Below are 23,176 nucleotides of genomic sequence, written 5' to 3'. Positions count from 1 at the left end.
ATCTCCTGAAGCAGACTGGTGTAGTGCAGAGGCCAAGTTTTGTAAACTGGCATCACTTGCTGCACTGATTACATTAAAACTTCCCCTCTCCCCATCACGCTTCTCCTCCAGCCCAGTATTAAGTTCAACACTTCGGATTTGGATACAATTTAGGCAAACGTTCCATTTCTCTGACCTTTACATACTCAGTCCTGTCTGTAATAATCATCTTTTTCCGGCTGCTAAAATGGACGATACTTTACAGTGGGACAGTATGGGCCTTTCTACATGTAAAGAGTTTGTCTTTCTCAGTTTTACTGACTTGGTCAGTACATTCAACATTAGTAAGTCCAGTTTTTTTCAGATATCTTCAGGTTCGTCATTTAATTCGAACACACATCTCATCATTTCCTCAACTACCTGAGCACTCTGACCTAGAGGATATACTGCAGACCCCTCTAACCTCAAGAGGCCAAATTTCTAACCTATACAATTCTATTATGTCCCTCTACAATATATCCATGGATCCTATCAGAACAAAATGGGAAGAAGAGTTAGGGACAACTATATCAGATGCTGTATGGGACAGGGCTCTAAGCTGGGTGAATGGGACCTCTTCTTGTGCACGTTTGAATTTGATTCAGTTTAAGGTTCTTCACCATATGCACTACAGTAAGGTTAAGCTGGCCAAAATATACTCTGATACGGATGTCATCTGTGACAGATGCAGAATGGACAGGGCAGATTTACTGGTCATGTTCCATGTTGAGAGAGTTCTGGGCATCAATATTTAAAGTCTTAAACGAAACCTTTGATTTAGCTCTACAAACTAGTCCTACAATGGCCGTGTTTGGGGTACATGGCCCAGCCAGCAATGACATGTGGGGCCCAGATGGGTTAAGTACGGGTTCCATGGTTACTGTGTGGGCATGGACTTTGGGCTGGGTAAAATCAGCGGGTCCCATGTAGGTTTTGTAGTATGAGTCCCACATAGGAAGCTCTGGAAGATCTGGGAACACATATATGGGTCTTGAATGGCATATTTATGGTCCAAGTGGGAATGGGTTTGAACTGGGAACACATATATGGGTCTTGAATGGCACATTTATGGGACGAGTGGGCATGGGTTTGAACTGGGAAAGCATATATGGGTCCTGCATAGACGTTTTATGGGCCGAGTGGGCATAGGTTTGAACTGGGAACACATATATGGGTCTTGAATGGCACATTTATGGGTCGAGTGGGCATGGGTTTGAACTGGGAATGCATATATGGATCCTGCATAGAAGTTTTATGGGCCGAGTGGGCATGGGTTTGATCTGGGAACACATATATGGGTCTTGAATGGCACATTTATGGGCCGAGTGGGCATGGGTTTGAACAGGGAACACATATATGGGTCCTGCATGTCATTTTTATGCGCCAAGTGGCCATGGGTTTGAACTGGGAACGCATATATGGGTCCTGCATAGAATTTTTATGGGCCATGTGGGCATGGGTTTGATCAGGGAACACATATATGGGTCCTGCATGGCATTTTTATGTGCCGAGTGGGCATGGGTTTGATCTGGGAACACATATATGGGTCTTGCATGACATATTTATGTGCCGAGTGGGCATGGGTTTAACCTGGGAACACATATATGGGTCCTGCATGGCAGAGGCGCAAAGTAAGTATGTATTGAGTTATGTAATTACTTACTGTACAATTTTTAGTAACTTGTAGTAACTCTACATTTAGGCTAATCAAGCATGTTGAGATTTATTAATTGTAACTCAATACATTTCAAGTCACGCTAGTCACCAAAGAACAAACATTGCATACATGTAGATCTTTCGCCAAAACAATCCATCAGTCATTTTTGTTAGTTGTGCAGAAAATGAAAAATGTAACTTCCCAAAAATGTGAAAAACATCAAAATATGTCAAAGTTTACGCTGTGTTGAATTATGCTGATTAGTGGACTCTCAGAAAGGTTGCAGGTCTACCGTAACACTTCAAATAATAGCCCAGTCCCAGACGCCTGTCCCTTGGGGCAGAAACACATATTTAGACAAATAACTATGCTCGATATTATCGGCCGATATTGGCTTTAAAATTCAATATCGGTAAATATCGGTATCGGTTTTTGAAATGGTTTAAAATGACTAAAGTATGTCATTTTATACCTTATTGGAAAGCTTGTTTCCTCTCAAAGCGAATGCAGACAAAATTTGGGTGTAGGTTGTTGGCCAACCAGCATACACACAGGGTTTGTAGAGTAAATAAATTCTTGAGCAGGGCAGATTTAAGCCCCAATGAGTGGAATGAGTTGAATTTTTGTTCTTGTGTGGATATTTGTTTTCAGTTTACCTCAGTCAAAGAAATGTTCAGTTGGCATCTTCTCTCGAAGGGGTAGTAAGCACCGCACCCCAGTTAGCCTACCGGTTGCTGGCTAGTCCTTCAAAACATTCAAATCCCCAGTATCAAGGGAGTCATGGAACAGTGGGCAGTAAGCCTATAAACGATCATATGTTTCGGTATCTGTATCGGCTAATATCGGTATCGGAAATTAAGCATTGGACAATATTGGTATATCGGATATTGGTACAAAATCAATGTCAAGCATCCCTACAAATAACCCCATACGGTTATCCACATCCCATAGATGCCTGTCTCAATGGTCTATTTGATCAAATAAAACTCTGGGATCCTATTCGAAGTTTTACGGTACTTGATGAGGCCAAATAGCTCACAGACAGCTAGTCCCTTTATGGACATGAATATGATGCATTTATTACCTCTTAGGAAATTGTAATTCAATATTTGTTAGAAAAGGACTTGCAGGAGGCCTCATCATCAATCTGTCTTCCACTTCTGTGTTGATAGATGTCCTTGGACCAAGGAGTAGCATGTGTTTCTATCAAGGTGTAGCTCATACACCAACAATGACTGATGTGTTGGCTGTAAAAGGTACAGTAGATCTGTTTGAGAAAAAAATGATGGAAAAACACTTGTTTTGTATCTAATCATTATTAATGATTAATAGATTGTTGGCATTTTATCTTTTGGTAAAGGAAGACACACATCCAGCCCTAGTCTGGAGAAGTGACGGTGGTTAAAAGTAACTAATACTCTGAGTAGTTTTTTTTTTGTTTTTTTACAAATTGTACTTTTACTTGAGTATTTCTCTAACACCAGTACTTTTACTTGTAGAGTAATATTTTAGCAATGTAACTGTACTTGTACTTGAGTACAGATTTTCAGTACTCTTTCTGCCTGTTATGCACACAACACCTAATTAGGCTCATTCATAATGAAGCCACCGGAGCAGTTAAATTTTGTTAATTCTCTCAATTTACGAATTTTACTGTATTTAATTATTTGGTCAGGCAGTTCTTAGGACATCTATAAGGGGCAAAGGCAAAGGCCTTGTTTCGCGCTCAAAACGTTAGCAGTCGATTCGGAAAGCACTTCACATGACTTCAAGGAGAACTTCTATCAGACATTCACAAATTGAGGTAAGTTGAAATATTATTTTGCCAGAAAAATAACACTGCAGATTGTACAGTGGTCTGTATTTTTGGTTTGTGCTGTTTAATCTGATGTAGAATCTAACCAAAAGGAAAAACAGCGGGAGAGGTTGGACAATAATTAATATATCACGATAGACGGAGCTCTGAAGCAGACCTGTGCGCTGCTTAGTGTTCGCTCTCTCTGGATAAAGACGAGCAGCAGCACAGACACCAGGGGCATCGGACCAGGGGTAAAACCAATACTGATTACCAGGGCCCAAGGGGAGAGAGGGCCCTTGAAAAGTCTGGAATATATTTTATTTTACCTGGATATTTTTATTTCCTAATAACATTTCATAATGCATATCAGATGAAATGTAAAGTTAGTGTACTGGCAGAATAACTTGGTTGATTGACTGACTATTTTCTATACAAAAAGGTCTCACCCCCCCTTGCTAATGTGCCAAATGGTTTAGTCCACCTGCATGCATTACGTTAGCTAGTTCAGTTGAGCATCTGGTGGAGCGCAAACTCCTGCTGTAGAAATGTCTTTTCTCAAAGAAAGCCAAATCATGCTACCAAAAAGAAAGGAAAGACAGGAGGAGAGAAAACAGAATGAGGGGAAACAATTGGTAACTGACTTCTTTTCAAAGAAAGGTGAGCACTAACTGGAAAAGAAATCCATGGTGCTTGTCAGGGACCAACCAGTTAGGCATGAGGAGTCGCAAGGAGATTTCAAAAAAGGGGTTTTTATTTTACCCACAAAAAATTCTGACAAGAAATAAAGATAAAGTTTGGGCCCTTAAAAGAAGTCAAACAAACAAACTGAACTTAAGCGCTGAACATAACAAACTCAAAAATACAACTGACCTCCTATACAAGAAACAAAGGGGACTTATATACTGGGTGATCAGACCAGGTTTGACACCCAGGGGGAGACTAACAATAACACTAATATGTAAATTACAAATAACAAAAGAAAACAACTAAACACTTACTCCAAAAGAAATGTAATCTTAATTAACATTAACTGAATAAATGTACTAAAGACAATACAAATCAAAACTCAAATATCTTGAGGACAAATAAAGCGAACTCCCCCCTGACATAACAAGTAGTGGTAGAGTCCAATTTAGCCACCACCCCTATAAAGCTGCTGTAGTTCCAGACGCCACCCCTTTGTCCCTGCAGCCTGCATGCCTCACTCCAGAGTGTGGAATCCGCAACACTGGTAAGCTCAAAGACATGACATGAATTACCCAGTTAAGACCCACATAAGACCCTTACAGGTCCCACTTAAAACCCATCTGGGCATCCACGGCTGGCCCCTTTGTGGATCCCGGGTGCAAGCCCATTTTAAACGCTCTTTAGGCAGGTGGGGCCCAAATGGGTCTGACATGAATTGCCAGGTTAAGATCCCACATAACACCCTTATAGGTCCCTTTTAAAGCCCATCTGGGCATCCACGGCTGGATCCTGGGTGCAAACCCACTTTAAACCCCTTTGGGCAGGTGGGGCCCAAATGGGTCTGACATGAATTACCCAGTTAGGACCCACATAAGACCCTTACAGGTCCCACTTAAAACCCATCTGGGCATCCACGGCTGGCCCCCGTGTGGATCCCGGGTGCAAGCCCATTTTAAACGCCCTTTAGGCAGGTGGGGCCCAAATGGGTCTGACATGAATTGCCCAGTTAGGACCCACATAAGACTCTTACAGAGCCCATTTAAAGCCCATCTGGGTAGCCATGGTTGGATCCCGGTTGCAAGCCCACTTTAGACCCATTTGGGCAGGTGGGGCCCAAATGGGTCTGACATGAAGTGCCCAATTAAGACCCATGCAGTACCCTTACAGGTCCCACTTTTAGTATGTCTGGGCTTCCACGGCTTGCCCCAATGTGGATACCGGGTGCAAGCCCAATCATGGGGCCTACATTTCCCGCCCATGAAGCCCTCATCTGGGCCCCACATGTCATTGCTGGCTGGGTGGGGGTGATTTTGTAATGTTCAATAGTAAGGAGGGTGTTGTTGCTTTTGCAACCTTGATAGCATGACAGAGAATACTTGTGAACTGGAAATCATCTACACCGCCAAAAGCTGCCACGTGGCTTTCTGATGTTATGTTTTTAAAAATAGAAAAAAATCAAGTACTTTCTTAGAGGATCAACCAGAAAATTTTACAAGAATTGGGGCCCTTTACTGGCTTACTTTGAAGGACTTAATGCACTTCCCTCTTAGTAACGTCTAAGAATTGTAAAGCATAATGATTACACTATTTGTTATCGTGAGTGAGTTTTATTTTATTATTATTAGGGTTCCAAGCCCGACCCTATGGAGTTCCCCCACGTGTTTTACAAAAATTGGTCACTAGGGGGCACTACAAGTACAAAAAGTTTATATCTCATGAACGGCTCATCCGATTTTTACGAAATTTGATGTGTGCCATCTAGGGACACTCGTGAGGCCAGCTCTAGAGTGGGGTACTGAGGGGTCAAAGTGGGCGTGGTCTATGGGACCCATGTCTAAATTTACCACTTACACTAATGTGAACAACTTTAAATTTACAGGGTAGATGGACAATGGGCCATGGATCACACCTACCAAAAATTACACGTGGTGCTATAATGTTTTTTTTGTCTTTAACTCCCACATTACACATCAGACATTAGAAATTCTTACATTGACGTATTCCATGAATGAAGCTGAATTACCTGATATAGGCCACGACAATTTCCCCTTAAAAGTTTTTTCGCAATATCGGGCAATGCGCAAAACCAACTTTTTCGAACTCGTCCTAGGCCATGCGACCGATCTGCACAAAACCTCGTAGATAGTATCTCCAGATAGACCTGACCAAAAGTTCTGCAAAGAATTTTGCTATGTTAAAGTATGCGCATTTGACGACCAAACAACTTTTCCTAGCTAGCTATCATATCATATCTCGGCCAAATTAAATGTTATCAGCAAATAACTTCAGATCCTTGTTCACCATCCCACTACAATGCTTGGTACCAAATTTGGCGAAGATGGGCCTTTAGGGGGCGCTATAAGCAACGTTTATTTGTTTCGCCCAATAACTCAATGCATTTAAATGGGAAATTTGCAATTGCAATATCTCTGCCACAGTAAAAGCAATCAACACAAAACTTGTGACGCTCGTTCGGCATGCAGCTCCGAGGCTCTGTACCAAATTTGGCGAAGATCGGCCATTAGGGGGCGCTATAGTCAACATATACCAGTTTGGGCCTTTTAACCAATTCTGAGGTTGAGCATGTTGTATACAACACCAAACGGCACTTCTGATTCATAACTTTATAACTAAATAATTATAAATAGTCAAAACTTAGGGTCTTTTGGAGCTAAAAGCTAACAGTTGTCCCTTTCTGCTGATGTTTTTTTTTTTTTTTCTTAGCCCTTACAGAAGGTTTTGCATCCAGCCTAGATGTCCAGAGTTTTTCGGGTCTTTGTGAAATTAATCCTTACTGTTACATCCAAGATTGATACACTGTGTGTAAGACATGTTAATGTTAATGTTAGTTTGTCCTTTATGAGTTATATTGTTCAATATGTTTATTTTTGCACTGGATATAGAACTGTAGATGTGTTGTTTGTTCGGCATGCCGCTCTGAGGATTTGTACCAAATTTGGCAAAGATTGGCCATTAGTGGGCGCTATAATCAACGTATAAGAGTTTTGCCCTGTTGTTAATGGGATATTTGCAATGGGAATGTATCACAGACCTTGCAGCTCACACTTCTCAATATTTACTGATGTTTATCTCCTAGCGTTACATTTTGGTTTTCACTTTCACGTGCTCCCTTGGTGTTCTACAATAAAAAGACTTCTTAACCCACCTGACAAAGTTTCTACAACCTTCACAGTGGACAAATGTAACTCTTTTCTCCCACTTTTACAATCCAAAATCAACACCATTCATAGGCGCTGATACCGTGCAATTAAACCTTGTAGTTGGTGCTAAGTGAAGAGTCTGTCAAAGTGTGATTGGTTATGTCGGTGGCATCGATTCTTAATTTCCCACAAAGCTGATCGCGGTTACGTGTCAGTTAAACTTCTCATCTCCAATCCTATCTGTATTTGTGCCGCTGTCCTGAGTTGAAAGCCTACTTTACGGCTTTATTATCGAGTTAATAGGCGCGTGTGTTCGTGTCGGCCGCTGTCCATTTCCTAAGGTTTTGAAATGCAAACAACTTTTGACTACTTTTTTTTTTTTTTTTTTTTTTTTAAAAACGACGTGCGCAATGTGAGCACCCACGGAGGAAAACATAAATCGCCGCCTATGACACCATTTACAACAACCTGACCACCTCCCCTGCTCTTTCAACCACCACACCTGCCTACCCCCCTCCACCCGCTCAGTAACTCTCTCATTTCTCTCTGCTGTCCCCTGTGGTCAGGGGGGTTAAGAAGTTTGTTTATAGTAGATCATTGTTAAAGGTAGTCTGTATATGCATGGAGATGAACTGTTAACCACTACATTTGCAACGGCAGAGTACTGCAGACCTTGTGCATCAAACCTCTCGATATTCACCAACGTTTGCCCCCCCCCACGTAATGCTTCAGGTCTTGCATTGGCACAGCTTCCCGGGTCATCGGGGGCGACTGGCGCAGCTCCCTGGGGCGTCGGGGATGACTGGCATCGAAGGCGACTGGCATCGGAGGCTTGGGCCCCGTCATAACTGCTTGCAGTTCTAGTTTATTTTTTTTTTTTATTTTTTATTTTTTTTATTTATTTATTTTTCTTTTCCTTTTGTTTTTATTTGTTTCTTCCTATCCTCTTTTCCTCAGCATTAGGGTTTGTTGTGGGTGGGATGGGGTTAATAGAAAGATGTCGTTATAATTGACATTGTAATATTGCACTGTATATTGTGCATTCTCTTCTCTAAAGCAATAAAAACACTTGTAAAAAAAAGATCAATCAAAGGAACTTTCAATTTTCCTATTTTCTATAATTATTTTTTCTATCTATCATTAAGTTTTACTAAGCACATTATTAGATAAAAATCCCAAATGATAATAATTTTGACTTGGGACACAGATATAGAGAAGATATATTCAAAGCAAGATAATTTTGTTGATATTAATATATTTCCCTCTGAACGTAGTGTAGTAAAAAAAAAACATTTGTTTAGGCCTAAGATTGAATGTTTAACCACCCTTCATTTGTGTCAACTGTTGCACTCTGATTGGTATATAACCAGTAAGTGACTGTAGTAGTAACACTACTGTAGTAGTAACAGTAGTGAATTACAAGTTTAAGTACCATGAAAAAGAATATTCAAGAAGAGTACAAGTTCCTCAAATTTGTAGTAAAAGCCTGTCAACATAGATCATGTGCAGACCCAAACCAACAATGTGTTAGTCTGTCTCTCAATACTTTCTGACTTCTTGTCTGTGGCTCTCAGCTCCAAGCCATTGGTTCCTTTCGAAGACAAAAATCTTTAAAAACAAATAGTTTTCTTTAAAAGACTGATTTCCTAAAAATTACTATTACTATTTTGAGTGACTGATGAATCTACATTCAATGCTTTAGTGAGTATTTGTGGCAGCAGGACAGTGTACATGGAATGTGTGTTGACAAAAAGAAAAATAATCAGCTCTCAGTGGTTTCTTCTCTCCAGAGGTCAAATTGTAAAAGCTTCAGTGTTGTAAAAATGTATCCAGACAAGGACTTTGGATGGGCAATGTTTAACTAGGAGGAAAACAATTGGAGTCACTGTGTGGGGTTAGATCAAAAGAAGTGGTATAGTGTAGCACCTATCAGATTTCAGACAACAGACCAAACAGTTCCTAAACATCATGAGAACAAGCATGCACAAAGATTTTACTTTCAAATACAGCACACAAGTAATAGTTACCACCAGAGCCATGAAGACTTCTCCACAAGTGAGTTATGTCAAGACCGAGTGGCATGGATTGTATTAGTCAAATCATAAATAGTCATTAATTTGTAAAGGAGAAAGAGAAAGAGCCTACCTGTGGAGGACCTCATGGAGTCCCGAGGGTGTGTGTGTTCCTGCTCAGACTGAGACGCTGTGGTTCACAACACACACAGACAATAAAAGCCTCCTTCAGCAGGTGGGATAGCGACTCCTTTCTCCACAGTCATCTAGGTTAAACATTGACTACAAGTCGGTAGAGGAAAGCTGTGTGCTGAAAGTGACACATTATGGTGGAAGAGAAAACACTGTTACAATTTAGCTTATAATGTCGGTACATTGGTCAGCTGTCATCACGAGAAATTAAACCATGTGACTTCCGGTCGGGTGAACATGTGAACGGCAGGGGGTCTTGCGTTCCCACAACTTTATTTCGAAAATTTACTTTTTCATTAACCCCAACGTCTGAAACAACATAGTGTACTTCATTAACTTAATATAAGCTGGCACGATGTCAAAATCTGGGAAAAATGTTAAAAAAGGCACCGAAAGAGAAGCCTCAGCCGCATGCAACAACACCTGCGCAGCTAGCAACGCTAGCTTACTGGAAGACCATAGAGCTAGCATCTCCGCCGATTTCAAAACCACTTTTGCGGCTCTACAGGCGAAATTGGACCGCACACAGGCTGCGGTGACGGAGCACAGTCAACGGATTGACTCTTTGGAATCCGGAGCAGAACTGCAGGACCAGTGGATTCAGGCTCTGGAGGACAGGTGTGCGGCATTAGCCGAGAGCAACGCTAGGCTTAGGGTGAAGACATTAGACCTTGAAAGCCGCAGCCGTAGAAACAACATCAGAATAATCGGACTCCCTGAATCTATTGAAGGTCCGCGGCCTACAACCTTCTTTGCAGACCTCCTTGTCAAATTGCTCGGCCAACAGACCCTCTCTTCACCGCCTGAACTAGATCGAGCGCATCGAGCTCTTACTGCTAAGCCACAACTGGGGTCGCGGCCGCGGCCGGTAATTATTTGTCTCCATCAGTTCCAGATAAAGGAGATGATTGGCCCGCAAAAGACGAGGCGATGTCCAATACCGAGGGTCGCCGGTACACATTTACGAAGACTACACACCGGAGGTCCTTGAGCAACGAGCTAAGTACTGTGACACCATGTCAACGCTATACAACCTAGGCCTCAGACCGTCTCCAAACGGAGCTTAGCAGAAGCTAGCCGCGACCTTTGCGGCTAACTACCAGCAGAGTCCAGACATGGAGGCCGACCAACCACCGGGCTTCACCTCGGCTGATGGCTGGCTGGACTAGCCATGTTGACTAGCTTTTTCCCGGGGCAGGTCTACTCTGCTTTACTGCGGGTTATGGACCCTGAGCCGGGACTGAATTGAGACAATGTATAGCAGGTGAGCCCCCGGCTATTTTTTTTAGCTAAATGGCAGCTAACTAGCAGGCTAAAGGTCTGGGGCCCAGTGGATAACATTCCATAACTTTTGAGGAGCGAAACACTGAAAATGCTGGGCCGGAGACACAGTAAAATGAGTCCGTAATGCACTCAGACACTTTATGTTGTTAGACCTGCCTTCTTTTTTCCTTTATTTATTAATGATGATGGGTTGATATTTTTGTTCTGTTGCTGTTGCTTTCCCTAGCGGCGGGCTAACATTTACAATCTCGGAGATGGTGATTGACATATCATATTAAAGGTACTGTAGTTCAGCTATCTGCAGCATTCTCTGCCGAATCATTTTATTTAGCTTTTTGTATACATTCTTGGAGGGGTTCATAAGTTTATTTTTGGATCCCCTACTGCGTAACAGGTTACCAGTTAACAATAGTTGGAGTTTCCCTCTAAATTCTTCTGAATTTTTAGTCTTATAATTGTATTTGATGTATTCAGCCACTTGGCTATGGGATATCCCTGGAGCGTATTCTATCAGTGGCTGTTATAGCACTGGGTACACAATGGTTGGCACTTTATTTTTATCTGTTATTGGGGTTACTAGGGTTTTAAACAGAAACGTGGGTATTGAGACGAAGAAAAGAAGACAATATGGAAAGGGAAGTGCGGATGAGTGGGGAAGGGTATGGAAGGGATGATGTGGACAGGGAGAAGGGTTTGGGTGGGGTAAAGGGGGGACCTAGATTCTTGCTGGACATTGATCTGGGTGGGAGGTATGAAGCAGGGTGGGAGAGTCAGTGTTCTGTATGTTGGGAAATCTTTTTTTATATGTTTATTTATGAGGACTGTTTCAACTATTTCTTTCATAGTAAAGTATGTTGTTTTTGCGCTGCTGATTTTTTCTTTTCCCTCTATTGGTTGCTCACATTCTAGGATGTCTCTGATACATTGCAATTGTTTCCTGTGGCATGGCTGGAGTGACTAAAAAGGGGGCAAGTGGTGGGCAGGCAGTGAGGATCATTTCACTAAACACTGGTGGGTTGAACGCTTCGTGAAACGTACTAAGATTATGACCCATGTTAAAAACTTGACCGCAGCCATAATGCTTTTGCAGGAGATACACTTATGTGACTCTGACCACCGGATCGGACAGATCTTCCACTCCAAATTCAATTTGAAAACGAGGGGTACAGCAATATTGTTAAGATCTAGGATTGACTTTGTACCCGATAGAATAATTACAGATTCAAATGGCCATTATGTTATTGTCACTGGCACACTTTACCAAAAAACAATTATATTAGCATCTGTTTATGCCCCCAGTTGGGACGATGACTCTTTCATGAAATCATTCTTGTCTTCTATCCCAAACTTAAATTCACATTTACTGGTGCTAGGAGGGGATATGAACTGCGCCATGGACCCGGTACTAGACAGATCTAATCCGAAACCTGTCCCGCTCTCAAAAATGGCAGCGAATCTCTCTGCCTTCATGGACCGGTATGGCTATGTTGACCCCTGGAGGCTCTCATACCCCTCTACCAGACAATACTCTTTCTTCTCCCATGTGCACCGTACTTACTCGTGTATAGATTACCTTATAATAGACGGGGCATTTATCCCATCAGTTTCCTCTACCCAGTACTCACCGATAACAGTATCGGACCATTCAACTGTTATTCTGGACCTCCAGTTTGACCATAAGCCAAAGGGATACAAATTTTGGCGCCTGGATCCTCTTTTGTTAGCTGAGGTGGACTTTTGCAAGTACTTATCAGTGACTATTAAACTCTTCCTAGACACCAATCAGAACGATGAGACCTCACCTTCCCTTCTCTGGGAAACCCTTTTAGCTAGTTAGAGGCAAGATTATATCGTTCACAGTTTATGCAGATAGAGCCCGTAAAGCCTGAAGAGTAGAACTGGAAAGAGCTATAGCGGACCTGGATGACTCACTCTTAACCAATCACAAATCACCTGACTTACATAAGGAGAGGATGGTGCTTCATACTGAGCTCGACTTCCTCTTGACGAGGGAAGCTGAACGTAATCTCCTTCGTGCGTGGGGATATATGTATGAGTACAGGGATAAAGCCAGTCGCCTCCTGGCCCACCAATTGAGGGCCAAGATGGCCTCAAATCAAATTACACAGATAAGAGACGATTTGGGCTCCCTTACATCTGACCCAGAAACGATTAATGATACTTTCAGGAAGTTCTACTCCCAGTTATATAAGTCGGAATGTTCTTATGATGAAGCTCAGTTATCTCAGTTTTTTGAAAAACTGGCCATGCCCAAAATACCTGATACCATGAGAGTACCGTGAGATGTTAAACGCTCCCTTGCAGCTTTTCAGAAATTAAGGCAATACAGTTGATGAACAATGGTAAATCCCCGGGACCCGATGGGTACCCGGTTGAATTTTATAAGAAATTTTCAGACCAACCATTATTGTTAGAAATGTTCAATCCCTCATACCGCCTGGGCTCTCTGCCGCCCACCTTCACACAGGCTTCTATTTCTTTGATTTATAAAGCAGGCAAAGACCCCCTGAATTGTATGTCGTACCGCCCGATCTCACTCTTATACGTAGACGTTAAAATACTCGCTAAAGCTCTTGCCCTCAGTTGTATCGGAAGACCAGATGGGATTTATAAAGGGGAGGCACTCGTTCGCTAATGTCAGAAGACTTCTCAGCATCATTCACACCCCGCATTCGCCTTCAGACCCGGAGGTTGTTATATCTCTCGACACGGAGAAGGCTTTTGATACGGTGGAGTGGGCTTATCTGTTCTCCTCCCTCCAACAGTTTGGTTTTGGGGCAGATTTTATCTCTTGGATTCGGTTACTCTACTCCTCCCCCTGCACATCAGTTTGTACTAACACCCAGCGCTCTGGGTCCTTTCCTCTCTTCCGCAGGACTCGACAGGGATGCCCGCTTTCTCCACACACACTATCGAGTCACTTTCGATTGCGCTGAAGGCAGAGGAGGGAATTAAGGGGATTCGGAGATGGGGCACGGACCACAAGGTCTTGTTATATGCCGACGATCTCCTTTTGTACATCCGTGACCCTCGGTCCAGTATCCCACATGCTCTCTCGGTCCTGAAGTCCTTTAGTGAGTTCTCGGGTTATAAATTGAACATTTCAAAAAGTGAGTGCTATGCCATCAACCAATTAGCTGTAGAGCTACCCCCGTCTTCGGTCCTCTAATTCAGGATTCAAATATTTAGGCATTGCAATCACAAGATCCGTCCGCGCATTACGGGAGCAGAACTTTACTGTCTTAACGACAACAGTCAAGTCCGATTTGCAGAGGTGGAGCCGTCCACCGCTATCCCTGGCTGGAAGAGTACAGACTGTTCAGATGAATATACGTTCTAGATACCTATATATCTTCCTTGTGTCTGCCATTTTACTTACCCAGGTCATTTTTCACTGCCATTGAAAGTATTATCTCTTCGTTTATTTGGGCTGGAAATCACTGTTGCAGAGGAGCAGATCCCTTGGGGGTCTTGGCCTGCCTAGCCTTATTGGTTATTACTGGGCAGCATATGCTCATAAGATTATGCTTTGGTTGACCTCAGCTCAGAGTGACTGGTGCCGGATCGAGGCCAAGTCTTGCTCCTCTTCTTCACTCCAGGCCCTGGTCTTCCTTTTCCCCCGTCGCTTTATACATCTAATCCTATAGTTATTGGCACTCTGAAAATCTGGGCACAAATTAGGCGCAACTCCGGCTGGCTCACTCAGGGACGTCGTTAGGCCTATTTTAGGGGGGCTGAAGCAACCCCAAAATGTTCCTAAGCCCCCCTAAATAATAAGAACAACAATTCGATTTATCCTCATTCATATTTAGATGCAACAAATGATATATCCAGCTACAATAAACAAAGCTGAAAAGTCGGAAGTTAGACAGAAGTAGGCTACAAAGAGTCGTTGTGCTATCAAGATGATGCACCGCACTGCATAGACGCACTGGAGGTGCTGCAGCACCCCTTGTTGGCAAACTGCGATCAAGCCCGGATTACCCAATGGGCATTAATCATTATGGTGATAATTATCCAATCAGAATAAAATAAAAGTTCTTTACAAAAAATGAAGTCTCGTGATTGTGTGTTTTATAAGTCAGTATGATGACTGGCCGCATGCACTGTGTAGATTGGCTAATGATAAAGGTGGGTGGGCATAGAGCAGGTTGTTTACATCGTACTGATTCAAGATCAGCTTTCTAAGAACGAGTTGAGATTGAAAGAGTGGAATTAATTAGTAACTGATCCCCGGTCAGATTGGGTTGTATCAGAGAGTGAAAGTGTGGAAAAGGGAGAGAAAACGGCTGCTATAAAAATGTCCCGCGAATAAAAAGCTTTTTTAAAAGAGCTGGGAATGACAAAGAGGAGGATGTCGAGGAGCTAGCCAACGTTAGCTTGGAAGAATCGCTGCCTTCTACCAGTTACACTCAGCCACAGCTAACGGTGGCTAACGTTAACTTTAGCGAAGTTGTTGTGGAAAAAGACAGAGATGAGGCCGGTCATCAGCATTACAGAACAAGGTAATAGCAACTCAGGTACCATCATCTCTGAAGGCCCTGCACTACGGGGACTGATTACAGAGACCGTCCGGGAGGAAGTTATACCCAGAGGGATATTAGCCTTTCAGAATCGGGCGACTAAATATCCAGCATCTCGGAGGGGGGACGAGGCTGGCAGCAGAAAGACACGCTCTCTCACTAACGAGGCATTGACCCGACACCTTCACAACGGCGAAACTGTACCACGGGAGTGGATTCTATATTCACTGTCCACCGGAGACATTTATTGCGTTACCTGTAAAGTGCTACCAACACACAGCAACACATTTGTAGTAGGGTTTAGCGAGCTGCTGAGGGAGCTTGACTTTGAGGATTTGATATGCGACTTTGCAAAGAAAAAGACAAGAAATTTGAACTTCTAAAGGTAAGAGCTATTATGCAATCTGTAAATTAATATAATATAATCTTTTGTGACCGTGTGACCAGATAATGTACATATTTTGTTTAGTTTATTGAAAAGCCATGCATATCAGACGTATTGCATCATAATTTTGTGATGCTGCTATAGGCCTGTGTGAGACTTAGTGGTCAAGTGCAGTATATGTTGACTTTTGCAGTTTGTGAAGTAGCAGCTGACTAAGTGACTGTTATTTTGCAACCTGCACTCAGCTGTGTTGTGTGATGGCATTGTTGTATCTTCAGTCAATCACGTTTCAGAATTACTATTGTGCTTTCTGCTGGGGTGCTTTTTAGTGAATACTATATTGCCATAGTCTTGAGCCATATAATGCTTTGGTATGATATAATTCATTGTAACATTGTCTTGTGATGGGTGAGTCAGATGACAGTACTTGGTTTATTGAACTGGAAAGGCAAACTTCTTTTTTTGATTATTTTTTATATAACAGTGACAGTGGATAGACAGGAAAGGGGAAGAGAAAGAGACGGAATGACAAGCAGCAAAGGGCCGCAGGTCGGATTCAAATCCGGGCCGCGCAGCCTAGCCTACATGGGGAGAACGCTCTTACTGGTGGTGTTAGAGGCCACCCCAATTCATTAATGTTTTGACCAGTAGTGATTTGGCATTCGATTTATGTATGCCTATTATAAAGAAACAAATAGGCTAATCTGTAACTTTAGAATTTGTCACATACTTCGCTGTTCTGAGTTCGCGGTGCAGTACGCACCGTAACATGTAGTCTACTACTGTGTAGTAGGCTACATGTTACCCCACAGATACACATGTGAAATTGAAATGAAAGCAGTCCTACATACAGTACATACAGTATATACAGTAATCATTACTCCAAATCTTTTATTCCTTCCGCCATCAGGTTATTGTATTTAGACAGTAGCCACTTTAAATAGGATCCGTATTAATATCTTACATGATAAAGTATGCAGTGATGCCTATTCTTTTTCTTGTACTGCTATTTTTCATATTTGTTTAACTTACCAACTTATTAGCTGTTTGGCCTCTCAGGTTTTGGACATTTTGGATGTTGTTTCATGTGACCACTTTGCATTTCAAAGTCAGGAAATTAGCCTTAGGGTTTAGTTTTATCTTAAAGGATAAGACAGAAGGAACTGAGTAGAAATGGAAGAAGAGGATATGTCTGTCACTTTTGACTTGTTAACATATTGGTGTCTTGACTGGTGGTTGACATATGTGTAGCTCCCCTGTCTTTCAATCCTAGTGACGTCCCTGGGCTCACTCTTCCTCAGACAACTCCTATTTGCGATAACCATTTATTCCTCCCTGCTACAATTGATCCTAGATTCATGTTTTTTGCTAGGAGTGGTCTCCGATATTTCATAGATATGTGTGTTAACGGCTGCTTTGTCAACTTTGAGCAATTGCGCACAAATTTTAACTTCAGTAGCTCTGATTTTCTAAGATACTTCCAGTTACGGGATTTCGCCAGGACCCATTCCCATAAATTTCCTCAAATCCCACCCCCGAGTGGCATAGATCTAATTATTAAGGCTGTGACTCTACACAGGGCCATATATCATACTTCTATAACCTACTTTTTCCATGTTTTGATTCTGTTGTTAACAAAATTAGGACCAACTGGGAGAACAAACTGCAAATTTCCCTGTCTGGTGACTGTTGGGAAAAAGCCCTATGAGCAGTCAATTCCTCCTCCAGCTGTGCTAAGCTTAGTCTTATTCAATTTAAAGTTGTACATAGGATTCACTTTAGCAAGGCCAGGCTTTCCAAGATTTATCCGGGGGGTCCGGACGAGGGATGCAATAGATGCTCTCAGACCCCTTGTGATTTGACCCATATGTTCTGGTTGTGCCCCAAACTGTTCAACTTTTGGCAGCTATATTTTGATGCGATCTCAAGGGTTTTGGCGTTGAAGATCTGTCCCTCCCCCCATATAGCGATCTTCGGTAGACCTCCGGATGGTCTCAAACTGACAGCAATTCAAGTCAATGTTATTGCTTTTACCTCCCTAATTGCTCGTCGGAAAATTCTGACTCTGTGGAAGTCACCCCTACCACCGTCGTTTAAAGCCTGGCTATGTAACACATTGTCTTTTTTAAAACTTGAGAAGATAAAGTTTACTCTCAGAGGCTCTACTGAAACTACTAGAAATAACCAGAGATATATTTACTTTAGTAAAAGTAGAAGTACAACAATGTCAACACTACTTAAGTAAAAGTAAAAAGTACCTGATTTTAAATGTACTTTAAGTATTAAAAGTAAAAGTACTTGCATAACGATTTATTCTCTTAATGTCTATATTCTAATAATTAAAAAAACAAAAACAGTATGGGCTGTGGCATTTTAATTAAATTAGTTTTAGGTTAATGTAATTGTGCTTACCATCTATGGCCCAGTTTACATTCTGACTTACAATTCTGGTTAGCCATCAGGGTGATCTGCATGATGCTTGACTTTGCATTATTTCCCACGCGACAGAGAATGCTGCACACATTTATCTAGCAAGAACACACGGGCTTGAACAACAAGTACGTGGTGGCTTCACAGCTGAGAAGGACCGGGAGTGTTTTTAAGATAAATATACGGGTTGTACATTAACCCTATGTGAACGGATACTTCTTATATGACCAAGCAGAGTATCGGGAGCAGCAGCAGTAACGGGAGCAGCGGTAGTACCGGGAACGGTACACGCCTGGCCAATAAATGCTATTGAAGGGCGGGTCTTGGCACGGCCATAGTGGGATTTGTAATATCGCGAGCGGCACCGGAAGCTGGACGGACTGCCACCGGTGCAGGAGCCGCTGCTGAAGGCTTCCCTGCGGACTGCAAACTAGGGGTGGGCGATACTGGGAATTTTGGTATTGATCCGATACCAAGTAAATACAGGGCTAGTATCGCCGATACCGATTCCGATCATTGAATCATTTTGTGATTTTGCCTTTAGTTAGTTGATTATGATTATGATAAAACACGGGCAAATCTAAATGTTTTTATTTACTAACTAGAACAATATAAAACAATGCAATGGTATAGAAATAATAAAATAATATACAGTAACAAAATATAAATATAACAAACCCAACAACACAACTAAAAATACCTTCCATTACACACAGATATCTGTGAAAAATAAAGTCAGTTGTGCAAAATAAGTAAACAAAAGCCACAATGTATAAATATGAATATAACAATATAAAAAACACAAAAAAAAATACACTGCACACAGATATTTGTGAAAAATAAAGTCAGTAGTAAAGTAACAAAGTCAGTTGTGCAAAATAAGTAAACAAAAGCCACAATGTATATATTATATCAATATAACTGTTCTGACTCTCCGCTCTCCGCCTCTGGCAGAGCAGAGAGGGGGAGGGGGCAGGGAGAGAGAGAGAGAGAGAGAGAGAGAGAGAGAGAGAGAGAGAGAGGTGCGCTGGTTTTCACACTGCGCACAGAATTGGAGAGACGCTGTGCTCGCATGAACTCGTGAAACTGCAACAAAAGTATCACGACAGTATTGATCCGATACCAATACTCATCTTGGTATCGATACTATCGATATTTAGATTGATACGCCCAGCCCTACTGCAAACGTGTGACGGTCAGGAAGACGTTTTGGCAGGGGGGAAAACTGATCAGAAAATGTAACGAAAATGTAACGGAATGTTGTAGAAATGTAGCGGAGTAGAAAGTATAGATAACTGCTGCAAAATGTAACAAAGTAAAAGTCAAAAGTATGCACAATTGATTGTACTTAAGTAAAGTACAGATACGTGAAAAATTACAGTAATTAAGTATTTGTACCGAAGTACAAATACTTCATTACTGTACTTAATTACATTTTGTGCTGCTGTGCTTTTCCATAGGTTGATAGTTGATGATAACAGTGTGTCATTTTAACATTCCACCACTGGATATTTGTGCTGCTGTGCTTTTCCATAGGTTGATAGTTGATGATAACAGTGTGTCATTTTAACATTCCACCACTGGATATTTGTGCTGCTGTGCTTTTCCATAGGTTGATAATTGATGATAACAGTGTGTCATTTTAACGTGCAATTTCAGTTTTGTGTAATATGATCATCGTGGATTATTACATGTAAAATTGCAAAAATATCATTAATTCATGCATGACAGCAATTTAAACCTAATTCACTTCAATAAAGATGACTATACATGCTATTCTTGTCATGAGCATCAAGGCGTGGCAGTGTAAATTCAACTCATGTTTAGTACATGTTAACTCAAAGAAGATTCATAGAAAAAATATAAAAGTTGGAGGCCATTATTCGGCACGCAAAGTTCTTGAAATCCATTCTGGAGTTAACATCATATAGCCATGGCAAAAAGAAAAACAAGGCAGTTTAATTGATTTTGGTTTTACTAAGAAATTGTGTAGCGATGACGTTAATAGCACGACCGATACACCTGCTGCAAGCCCTGTTGGCACACCTCCCGCTGGGGTGACAATGCAAGAAGCTGAAGAAATAATGTCCTCTCTTGCTGAAGATGGTGGTGGTAATAGCTCGTCAGATGCCGGTCACGATCCTAACCCCTCTTGCTCCTCTCTCGCCCGTTAAATTGGAACAGCCAGCAGTGGAGAGACTAGAAGAACCCATATACTACATGGCTGTTTGTAAACCCTTGTGTAGTCTTTAACCCTTGAGAGAGATTATCTTTTGATTGATGGAATAGCGACAGTATAACACCTTTGCATCTTGAAAGTCACACTTGGCCATTGGCTGCATCCTTTGGTTTTATTCAGAATAGATGCAAGTAACAGCTACATGTTTTTCACTTCACCTTTTGACATTTTAATAGCAAAGTTCTTGTTTATGGCATCATCGGCCTGTGACCTTCAGCACTCACTGGATTGGTTCGCAGCCGAGTGTGAAGCGGCTGGGATGAGGATCAGCACCTCTAAATCTGAGGCCATGGTTCTCAGCAGGAAACCGATGGAGTGCCTACTCCAGGTAGGGAATCAGTCCTTACCCCAAGTGAAGTTCAAGTACCTTGGGGTTTTGTTCGCGAGTGAGGGGACAATGGAGCGGGAGATTGGTTGGAGAATCGGCGCAGCGGGTGCGGTATTACATTCAATTTATCGCACCGTTGTGACGAAAAGAGAGCTGAGCCAGAAGGCAAAGCTCTTGATCTACCGGTCACTCAGGAGGGTGGCTGGCGTCTCCCTTAGAGATAGGGTGAGAAGCTCAGTCATCCGTGAGGAGCTCGGAGTGGAGCCGCTGCTCCTTCGTGTCGAAAGGAGCCAGTTGAGGTAGTTCGGGCATCTGGTAAGGATGCCACCTGGCCTGGGAATGCCTCGGGATTCCCCAGTCGGAGCTGGTTAATGTGACTCAGGATAGGGAAGTTTGGGGTCCCCTGCTGGAGCTGCTCCCCCCGCAACCCGACACCGGATAAGCAGACGAAGATGGATGGATGGATGGAAGTTCTTGTTTATTTTCAGGCTGGAGGCAATTCCAGGTGCAACTCAATGCCAATACACTTTTGTTTGCAGAGTAATGCTTTGTTTATAGACTATTTGTGGGTGGCTGTTTGCTGTTTGACCTATCAATTCCTGTTGATAAAGTATAATAGCTGTTTTGCTGTTTGACCTATCAATTCCTGTTGATAAAGTAAAATAGGGTAAATCCTGTATAGTGCTGTAATCCACTTGTAGCTGTTATGTAGCCTATCTTTGTATTATTGTAAGTTGCAAGCACACGACTCCCCATAGAAAAAAAAAAGTGGGCTCCCCCAAAGGCCACGGTATAGTTCAAACACTGATTAAGTATGGCCCCCAAATGATGTTACAAAAATTAAAATGGTTTATACGGTAGCGTATTAAAACTGAAATTATAACATGCAAATTGCGAACTACTTTTAAACACATTACTAAAAGATAAACTTCGCTGCCAGATTCCGGGCTGGACCCACGGCAGGACAATAGTGGCCCGGTACGGGCAATGGACAGCTGCACAGCATGGAGGATGTTCAGGTGAGTCAGTATAATACGTTACAGCATGCTGTAATTTTCTAGTTTCATTTATGATTTAATTTTTAAGTTATTTAAGGATTTCAGGATCACTTTACTAGATGAAGGTCAAATTACACACCGTGTTGTTTGGGTTGGGTCCAGGGATTAACCTTACTAGGTTCTGTTGGGCAGAACAGGGAATATGCCTGCAATTATATTACAATTCATTGAATATTATATCAATAACAGATAAGAAATGTACAAATTGTAATCAGGAATTTAACCCTTCCTATTTGCAAGAAAGACAATTTTACTGTCAACCAAAACAAATATAATCCAGGCATAGCCTCCTTAAAATATAATCTATCTCATAACCTCACACTCAGCTTGGACAAAATGAAGGAAATGGTGATTGATTTCAGGACGGCTGCCAAACCCCATCATGCACCGCTGCACAGAGATGGTGCTGCTGTGGAGAGGGTCAGCAGTTCACCTGGTGGACCACCTGACCTCATCCAACAACACCACAGCAGTCATCAGAAGAGACCAGCAACACCTCCGGAGACTCAGGGAAGCCTTAGCACCTTCTACAGGGGCCCACTGAAAGCACACTGACCCACGGCATCACATCCTGGTTCTGGAGCTGCAAGGCCTACGAATGTCTGAATGTTTGTTTTTTGTTCTATTTTAGTTAAGACATTTAACTTTTAAGTATTTATTTCTGTTTTATTAATTGCATTGTGACTAACTGATGAGAAACTATTTTTCTTCTGTGTATGCAAGTACTCAAATAAATGATACTAAAACAACTCATTGCAACTTTTTTCTTAGTTTAAAGGACAGTTAGAAAATAAATCAAATAAACCATGATAAAATATATCCTAAATAAAACGCCAAAAATTGAAATGAAAGAAACAGATTGGTTATTGTGTTATTTTACTGACAAGAGTCAATTCCTTCTAACCTTACTAGATCCACAGGAGACAGCCGGCCTTAACTTCTCTCTTGCTCTTGGAAAACTGAGAAACATTTCCCCCTTCTCAAATGGCTTCATTTAAATTATAGCTTAAAGCCCAGAGATAAAATGATTTTTTTCACACAAAAAAATATTACTCTGTGTGTGTGAGAATATTACTTTGTGTAGCAGGATTTTGGCTTTTTTTTTTTTTCAATTATTGTCTCCCTTATATTAAGGGCCCCATCTCTCCACCTTAATCAGTTAGAACAGGAAAGTTCTGCTTACATTGATGCATCAGCATTAAATATCTAATGTCAGACAGAATAATATCAGTTAAAAGGGACACTGTTTTCCAGTAGGGTTTTTACTTTCATACTTATAATAATATATATAATAATATACTGTACTTAATATATATACTTTTTCATAGCAAAAGATCTGAGTACTTCTTCCAGCACTGGCGCTGTGTAGAGACTATATAATGC

General features: G+C 41.8%; 1 long non-coding RNA gene across 1 annotated transcript; it reads left to right on the top strand.

The window, feature by feature from the left end:
• The first annotated feature begins 4,317 nt into the window (after positions 1-4,317).
• LOC114553268 (uncharacterized) lies at positions 4,318-22,394 on the top strand. The gene is made up of 3 exons (XR_003692276.1): positions 4,318-4,704; positions 21,676-21,754; positions 22,156-22,394. It is a non-coding gene; the product is annotated as an uncharacterized LOC114553268 (long non-coding RNA).
• Positions 22,395-23,176: the final 782 nt, after the last annotated feature.

Source organism: Perca flavescens, chromosome 3, assembly GCF_004354835.1.
Source record: "Perca flavescens isolate YP-PL-M2 chromosome 3, PFLA_1.0, whole genome shotgun sequence".
Classification (NCBI taxonomy): domain Eukaryota; kingdom Metazoa; phylum Chordata; class Actinopteri; order Perciformes; family Percidae; genus Perca; species Perca flavescens.
This window is presented reverse-complemented; position numbering and strand designations above follow the sequence as displayed.